This window comes from Dendrobates tinctorius, unplaced genomic scaffold (assembly GCF_039654945.1).
Source record: "Dendrobates tinctorius isolate UK_male_01 unplaced genomic scaffold, ASM3965494v1 ptg000007l, whole genome shotgun sequence".
Lineage (NCBI taxonomy): Eukaryota > Metazoa > Chordata > Amphibia > Anura > Dendrobatidae > Dendrobates > Dendrobates tinctorius.
In genome coordinates, this window is record NW_027361675.1 from 17,829,780 (window position 1) to 17,839,480 (window position 9,701).

Consider the following 9,701-nt stretch of genomic DNA (forward strand, 5'->3'; position numbering starts at 1 on the left):
GGTTTCGTGCGCTAGGTGGTGACCCCGGCCATGGGGGGGAGGCAGCACAGTTAGGGAGTTTTAGAAAGTGGCATATGTTGATGTTGGACATTCAGCTGATGCAAAAGGCGAAATTGTTCAAGTCCCAGGAAGAGGAGGACCAAAGCAAGCCTTTTTTCTGTCACCCTATGTGTAATCAGGGGAAGGTGGGACAAAATCCTTGGAAACCCATGCATGGTTCATTTTAATGAAGGTTAGATCATCCACATTTTGGGTTGACAGACGGGTCCTTTTTTCTGTCAGGATTGATCCAGCTGCACTGAAGACTCTTTCCGATAGCACACTTGCAGCTGGGCAAGCGAGCTCCTGTAAGGCATATTGTGCCAATTCAGGCCAGGTGACCAGTTTAGTGGCCCAATAGTCAAAGGGGAATGACGTGTGCGGGAGAACATTGATATGGGAGGAAAAGTAGTTTGTAACCATAGTTGACAACTGCTGTCTCCTGTCACTTTCCATCGATGCAGTATTACCAGTTGTGTGAGCGGTACTTGAAAAATCAGTCCACAACATTGTCATGAAACCCCTGTCTCCAATGACACTTCTGCTGTGTGCACCACGAACACCTCTGCCAAGCTGCCCCCGGCCCGTACGGCTCGTGTGAGAACCATCACCGCTGCTGTGTGCTGGGAATGCCTCAACCAACCGGTTTACCAGAGTTGCTTGTTTATTAGCCAATATTAGGTCAAGGTTCTCGTGTGGCATGATGTTTTGTAATTTGCCTTTATAGCGTGGATCCAGGATGCTGGCCAACCAGTAGTCGTCATCGTTCATCATTTTGGCAATGCGGGGGTCCCTTTTTAGGATCTGCAAGGCATAATCTGACATGTGGGCCAATGTTCCCGGTGTCAATGATGCACTGTGAGTGCTGGTTGGAGGAGCACTTTCTGGCAAATCCACATCCCTCCAGTCACGCACAAACCCTGTACCAGACCTTGCCACGCCAACATTTTCACTTGCCCCACGAGATGCATCCTCCTCCCCTAAGTAATCATCCCCATCATCATCCTCCTCCTCCTCTTCTTCCTTCACCTCGTCCAGGAGAGGTCCCTGAGCAGACAATGGCTGAATGTCATCAAGGATTCCCTCCTCCTCTTCCTCCTCATCAACATTGGCTGCAGACGCCTGCTCCTTAAGGTGCGTCAAAGTTTGCATGAGCAAACGCATAAGTGGGATGCTCATGCTTAGGATGGCGTCGTCTGCGCTTACCAGCCGTGTGCATTCCTCAAAACACTGAAGGACTTTACAGAGGTCTTTCAGCTTCGACCACTGCACACCTGTCAACTCCATGTCTGCTCTCAAAGTGCCTGGCCGTGTATCCTCCCACAATTGCATTATGGCCTGCCTCTGTTCGCACAGCCACTCAACCATGTGCAGGGTGGAGTTCCACCTTGTTGCAATGTCGATAATGTGGCGGTGGTTGGGAAGGTGAAGCAATCGCTGCAGCTTCTGCATACGAATGAAGTGTACAGTCGACCGGCGGATGTGCGCGCACAGTCTTCACACCTTCTGGAGCAGGGCTGTTAACTCCGGATAATTGTTGAGGAAGCACTGCACCACCAGGTTCAAGGTGTGAGCCAAGCAAGGTTTGTGGCTGAGTTTTGAAAGGGCTATGGCTGCCACAAAATTACGGCCGTTATCACTAACTACCTTGCCTGCCTCACGATGTATACTGCCCAGCCATGACTCAGTTTGTCACTGAAAGTACTCGGCCAGCACCTCCGCGGTGTGTCTGTCGCCCAAACATATCATCTGTAACACAGCCTGCTGACGCTTTCCACTAGTTGCTCGATAGGGGGGACACCTCGTGTGCAACAGTGGCAGCTGCAGATGGAGTGCTCGTACGACTGCGCTCTGTGGACGAGATTTCGCTTCCGGAGGAGGAGGGTCGAACGCCTACAGCCAACTGTTTCCTATACCGTGGGCTAGGCAGCACTGTCCCACCACCGCTGTCCCCTGTAGACCCTGCATCCACCACATTAACCCAGTGCGCAGTGATAGACACGTAACGGCCCTGGCCATGCCGACTGGACCATGCATCTGTTGTGAGGTGCACCTTTCCACTCACTGACTGCTTGAGTGCATGGACAATGCGGTCTTTCACATGATGGTGGAGGGCTGGGATGGCTTTGCGAGAGAAGAAGTGGCAACTGGGTAGGTCATAGCGTGGTACTGCATAGGCCATGAGTTCGCGGAAAGCTGCGCTTTCCACCAACCGATAGGGCATCATCTCTAACAAGATTAGTTTGGCAATGTGGGCGTTCAAACCCAGTGTACGCGGATGAGAGACTGAGTACTTTCTTGACCTACTCATAGTCTCTGGGAGGGTGAGCTGGACTTGAGAGCTCCATATGGTGGAAGTAGCGGTGGACAGGGCGGACTGAGAGAGGGTTGATGATGGTGATGGAGTCGGTGTTCTTTCTGATGGCCTACATTCAGTCTTTCGTTGATATAACAGTGGGATTCCCTGACTGCTTTGGTCTTGCAACGACACCTCAACATTTGCTGCTGTGCTTACCGGTGGGCTTACAGTGGAGGAAACAATGTAGCGTTGCTGACTACCTTCTTTGTGATCAGTTGCACATGTGGTACTTGAGGTTTGGTGTTGTGTCCACGCTTGCAAGTGCATGCTGGTTAAATGTCTAAGCATGCAACTGGTATTCAAATTTTTCAGATTTTTCCCTCGGCTAAAGGTCTTTGCGCACTTCTTACAGATAACCTTGGCCTGATCATGAGGATTTTGTTCAAAAAAGTGCCACACTGCACTCTTCCTACTTTGGAAGACATTTTGCGGCCTAGCACGCTGTGCTATTTTGACCGTCTGGACAAGCTGTCCAGCAACTCTTTTGATTTTTGGAACCTGTCTTTGGAGTGCTCCGGGCCCTGCCAGATAACAGCTGTTGCGATGTCGATGTCTGCTGTGGATGCTCCTCCTCCTCATCTGAGCTATTGGAAGCAGCACCCTCTTCCCCCAATGGATGCCAATCTGGGTCAACAACTGGGTCATCCATCACCTCCTCTTCAATGTCATGTGCACCTTCCTCTGTGTCACCATGTATGGTGGTATAGTATGCAGGAAGGGGCACCTGAGTCTCATCAGGGTCAGAATCTGGCTCATTACACTGCGAGGACAATGTAGTGCTTTGAGTGAATGTACCAGCAGAATCATCTATCAGTGGCTGTGCATCAGTGCACTCCATGTCAGATTCATCTTGGCCTGGGTAATTCACCATTTCACTTGATAACCCAGGCATGGTATGTGAAAACAGCTCCATGGAGTAATCAGTTGTATGGCCTGCGTCATCCTTCAATCTTGGTTGGGGTGAAGGACACAAGGAAAGGTGTGGTTCATGAACATGAGCCTCCAATGACGACTCAGTGCTTTTATTTTTTACAACTTCAGAAGAGGAGGCGATAGAGCTGGAGGCTGAGTCAGCATTGTAAGCCAAAACTTTTTCCTGAAGCTCTGGCTTTAAAAGCGGTTTGCCAACTCCTAGAAAACTAAGCCTTCGAGGCCTTGTGGAGCCAGATGATGACGCAGGCTCAACACCTCCTGCATTCGGTCCTATTTTGCTTTTGCCACTACCATCAGATCCACCACCAACACCATCATTACCAGCTGGCAACCCCCGCCCAATTCCACGGCCTCTTCCACCAGCCTTCCTCATTTTTGGTAAAAATGTACACAAAATCCCACAAACTATTTAGTAATGTAAAAAAAGGTACAAGGTGTATATAGGACAGGGGAGACATAGAATTTCTGAACACACTTGTGGACACTGTTGGATTGTGTGAGGTCCAGTTAATATCACACCGCTATGTCACAGGCTCAATGTCGCAGGTGTGAAAAATGTCACAATAGGACAGGGGAGATGTAGAATTTCTGAACACACTTGTGGACACTGTTGGATTGTGTGAGGTCCAGTTAATATCACACCGTTATGTCACAGGCTCAATGTCGTAGGTGTGAAAAATGTCACAATAGGACAGGGGAGATGTAGAATTTCTGAACACATTTGTGGACACTGTTGGATTGTGTGAGGCCCAGTTAATATCACACCGCTATGTCACAGGCTCAATGTCGCAGGTGTGAAAAATGTCACTATAGGACAGGGGAGATGTAGAATTTCGGAACACACTTGTGGACACTGTTGTGTGAGGCCCAGTTAATATCACACCGCTATGTCACAGGCTCAATGTCGCAGGTGTGAAAAATGTCACTATAGGACAGGGGAGATGTAGAATTTCTGAACACACTTGTGGAAACTGTTGTGTGAGGCCCAGTTAATATCACACCGCTATGTCACAGGCTCAATGTCGCAGGTGTGAAAAATGTCACTATAGGACAGGGGAGATGTAGAATTTCTGAACACACTTGTGGACACTGTTGTGTGATGCCCAGTTAATATCACACAACTATGTCACAGGCTCAATGTCGCAGGTGTGAAAAATGTCACTATAGGACAGGGGAGATGTAGAATTTCTGAACACACTTGTGGACACTGTTGTTTGAGGCCCAGTTAATATCACACTGCTATGTCACAGGCTCAATGTCGCAGGTGTGAAAAATGTCACTATAGGACAGGGGAGATGTAGAATTTCTGAACACACTTGTGGACACTGTTGGATTGTGTGAGGCCCAGTGAATATCACACCGCTATGTCACAGGCAGAAATTGGCTAGTGTATGACAAACTACAAGGTGTATATAGAATTGGGCAGAATAAGAATCTCCCTAGAGTGTAGGTCTGTAAGAACGGAACATATCCTCGACTTATCCTTACAGAGTGACACACAGATAGCTTCACTGTGGCCGTGAAAACAGCCGTTACACGGTACTGTGTGAGGAGCGTACACCGCTGTATGGTGTGAAAAAATGCACGCTCAGTACCTCACAAGGACAAAAAAAAAAATTTGGATTGCTTTTAAAAAAGCAGTTTGCAGAGCAGTGGGAAAACAGCAAGCAGCTATCAGGAAGCCTTATAAGGCAGCCTAACAACCAACACAGCTGATCCAGCAAAATATAGCCTCCACTTGCACTGCACACACAGTGACTGGTGTGTTGTACAGGCAAAATCGCTAGCAGCAGAAGCAGTTTTTGGTGTCTTCTTCCCTGCCTAACGCTTTCCCTACAGAATCAGCAGCAGCAGCAGCTCTCCCTATTCTGAGATCAGCATGAGTAACATGGCGGTCGGCGTGCACGCCCTTTTATACCCCCTGTGACGCCCCCCAAAGCAAGCCAATCACTTGCATGCCCTTCTCAAAGATGGTGGTGACCCCTGCCTATGTCATCACGTTGCCCACAGTGTTCGTGGATCCTGATTGGCTGAAAAAGGGCGGAAAACAAACTTTTGAAACGCGACTTTGGCGCTAAAGTCGCCGAGCTCGTGGCCGACCTCACCCTAGGGTCGGGTTTCGTTTTATGAAACCCGACTTTACCAAAAGTCGGCGACTTTTGAAATTTTTCGACCCGTTTCGCTCAACTCTAATTACAACAGAATACAAAACAATATTTTATTGTATTGTCATTTTTATGTTTTTAGTTTTTGATTCCTTTCACTACATGTTCTTTGCAAATGGGACGTGATTAACTTTGGCACATCGTGTGTCCTTTTTGGAGCCATAATTTGAAATCTCATCACTATAAATGTGTCTGTATTGTGTTTGCTTCCATATGGTTGTTTGTCCTGAATAAGAAATATGTTAACTTCAAAACAAGTAGACAAATAAAAAGACGCATACCCTTCCTGTGTGTACCTGGGTTTGCTATTCCACCCACCCACCCACAGCGCGGAACATCCACAATTTCCTTTACTCACGTTCTTTTTCAAGATTAGACTCAGCTGAAAAATACGTTAAGTGTGTATACCCTAAGGGCAGGTGCAGACAATCGTATTTTCGGTCTGAATGTGTTCTGACAAAACTTCTAATCACGCTCAGACCAATGTTCTTTTATGGAGCCGTGCACATTTTCTTCAGACTGAGCCTGTCCAAGGAAAATATTGCTTCATGCCCCAGTTTAATCTCACTCACGATATTCGGATCGCACTTGGACATGTCACTCTCCATCTCCGTGGACTGACAGAATGGAGAAGATGGAGAATTTTTTTTCTCCATCATCTCCTCATCTGTGAGAATCGTATCACTCTCTGATCAGACTCTAAAGAAACTGATCAAACTGTAATCAGAGTGTGATTTGCATAATAGGCCCGATTCTCTCGGATGAGGATAATATATGGTCGACTGCTCCTGCCCTTAGAAGGATTCTTTAGAACTGGAAACACAGATAAAATAATCATCATTTTGCCCAAGCAAAGCCAACTTTGTTTTAATTGGTGAAAACCCAGTCATATTTAGAAATATGGCTTCCATATGTCAGAATACATAATATGGACAAACCATTAATATAACATGAGAAATATTTTCAATCCACAGTGATTACCAGTATCTTTTTTCTTATGCCTAATAAAGAGATTTACTACCTTCACCCAAGAGGTTTTAAGAGTAGTGTAGATCATGATCTTGCCAAATGAACACCTAAAATGCTAAATCACGTTTCTGAAGCAAGGGTTCACCATACGTTTCATATCTTTTAGAGAAAAAGCCCTGATATGTTGTGAAAGAAGAAAGGCCCATTTCAATATCGCATTGCTTTTATTCTAGATCCCTCTGTTTCCAATGGTAATTCTCGAGCCTCCATCTGTCTGCTCTAATAATATGTAAATAATAGGTCACCGGCTCTCGAGAATGAGACGGCCTCTAATGACCTGACCAGAAGATAAATGAGAGGCAAATAAGATAGGTGCTTTGTGATCTAATTCCGCTACTGTTATTAGAATTATGAAGAAACTGCTTTGGGCCTCAAAGTCAAATCATACATTGGTGTGAAAGTTATTGTTTTAGGATCCAGTGAAGAAAATAAGAAGCTATCACCATCCACAAGATATTTTAATAAGTCCAGCTAGGTTTCTGGGTCTGCCAAATTAAACACATTTAATATCCATGCACAAAGCACAGATACAGTCAGGAAAATGGGAAACCTGAAGAATCTTATACAAATGAAAAGGCAGAAGGAGAGGCTCAAAGAAAATAATATGTAATATTAACCAGCACATAGCCACAGAAGAGGCTATTCTGAAAAGTGAGAAATTTCTAGGTTTGATTTCCATTTGCATCCACTATATTACTTATTTACAACGGTTTTTGCATATACGAACCTTTTTTTTAGTTTTTGATTTCTCTTCTATTTAGCCATTTATAAGGCCTCATTCAGATGTCCATTTCAAGTAAGAGTTTTTTTTGCGTTTTTTCATGTCTGTGTTTTTTGTGGACAGGTGTTCTAAGGCAAGTCAGTGAGTCAATGAAAAAATTGGATGCCATTCTAGTCGCATTCTAATATTGTCCAATTTTCATGCTTGTTTGCTAGAAATCATAAACAAAAATAAATGATGAAACTTGATGATACTTTTTACCATTTACCTTTCAGATCTCATCATGGTATCTGTTGAATTATGTGTTATTCTGTAAAGTGTTTAATGTCTGTACAAGTCCCCTCTAAAATGTAAAGTGCTGCGGTATATCTTGGCGCTACAGAATACAAATTATTATTATTGTTATTAATTATTATTACTATTATTATTAAAAACTGACACACTGACCAAATACTGATGGAAATGTAATACAAAACAGTGATGAAAATGGTTCCATTCCTTGTGTAAGAGAAAAATCTCTGATATCTCATCAAGCCTTAACTTTTAGCTCTTAATTTCTTTGCATACAAATTTAGTGTTTATTGTTGTCTTCTTTGTTATTAAAATCTTGTCCTGCTTTTGTAGAAATTGTCACCTGGGACATTATTTTTATCTTTATCCACATCTAATCTATACCTGGTTATCAGGGTGCATACATATAATATATTACATTTATAGTGGGAATGGAAAGTATCCAGACCCCTTTAAATTTTCACTCTTTGTTTCATTGCAGCCATTTGGTAAATTCAAAAAAGTTCTTTTTTTTCTCATTAATGTACACTCTGCACCCCATCTTGACTGAAAAAAACAGAAATGTAGAATTTTTTTCAAATTTATTAAAGAAAAACTGAAATATCACATGGTCATAAGTATTCAGACCCTTTGCTCAGTATTGAGTAGAAGCATCCTTTGAGCTAGTACAGCCATGAGTCTTCTTTGGAATGATGCAAAAAGTTTTTCACACCTGGATTTGGGGATCCTCTGTCACTCTTCCTTGCAGATCCTCTCCAGTTCCATCAGGTTGGATGGTGAACGTTGGTGGACTGCCATTTTTAGGTCTTTTCAGAGATGTTCAATTGGGTTTAGGTCAGGGCTATGGCTAAGCAAATCAAGAATGGTCACAGAGTTGTTCTGAAGCCACTACTTTGTTATTTTAGCTGTGTTCTTAGGGTCATTGTTTTGTTGGAAGGTGAAACATCGGCCAAGTCTGAGGTCCAGAGCACTCTGGAAGAGGTTTTTATTCAGGATATCTCTGTACTTGGCCGCATTCATGTTTCCTTCAATGGCAACCAGTCATCCTGTCCCTGCATTTGGAAAGCACCCCCATAGCATGCTGCTGCCACCACCATGTTTCCCTGTTGGTATTGTATTGGGCAGGTGATGAGCAGTGCCTTGTTTTCTCCACACAAACCGCTTAGAATTATCACCAAAAAGTTCTATCTTCGTCGCATCAGACCAGAGAATCTTATTTCTCATAGTCTAGAAGTCCTTCACGCGCTTTTTTAACAAACTCTATGTGGGCTTTCATATGTCTTGCACTGAGGAGAGGCTTCCGTAGGGCCACTCTGCCATAAAGGCCTGACTGGTGGAGGGCTGCAGTGATAGTTGACTTTGTGGAACTTCTCCCACCCTACTGCATCTGTGGAGCTCAGCCACAGTGATCTTGGGGTTCTACTTTACCTCTCTCACCAAGGCTCGTCTACCACGATTGCTAAGTTTGGCTGGACAGCTAGGTCTAGGAAAACTTTTGGTGATGCCAAACTCCTCCATTTAAGGATTATGAAGGCCACTGTGCTCTTAGGAACCTTGAGTACTGCAGAAATTCTTTTGTAACCTTGGCCAGATCTGTGCCTTGCCACAATTCTGTCTCTGAGCTCCTTGTCCTGCTCCTTTGACCTCATGATTCTCATTTGGTCTGACATACACTGTGAGCTGTGAGGTCTTATTTAGACAGGTGTGTGCCTTTACAAATCAAGTCCTGTCAGTTTAATTAAACACAGCTGGACTCCAATGAAGGAGTAGAACCATCTCAAGGAGGATCACAAGGAAATGGACAGCATTTGACTTAAATATGAGTGTCTGAGCAAAGGGTCTGAATACTTATGACCATGTGATATTTCAGTTTTTCTTTTTTAATAAATTTACAAAAATGTCTACATTTCTGTTTTTTTTCAGTCAAGATGGGGTGCAGAGAGTACATTAATGAGAAAAAAAATTACCAAATGGCTGCAATGAAACAAAGAGTGAAAAATTTAAAGGGGTCTGAATACTTTCCATATCCACTGTAATTGTACCATTTGGATTATCATGACCTTCCCATGCTTGCTGTTATAAATTTTTTGTTTTTAATTTTTTTTAACCTTGTATGTTTATCATCACTTTGTTTTCAATAAAAAAAATATGTATCCAAACATAA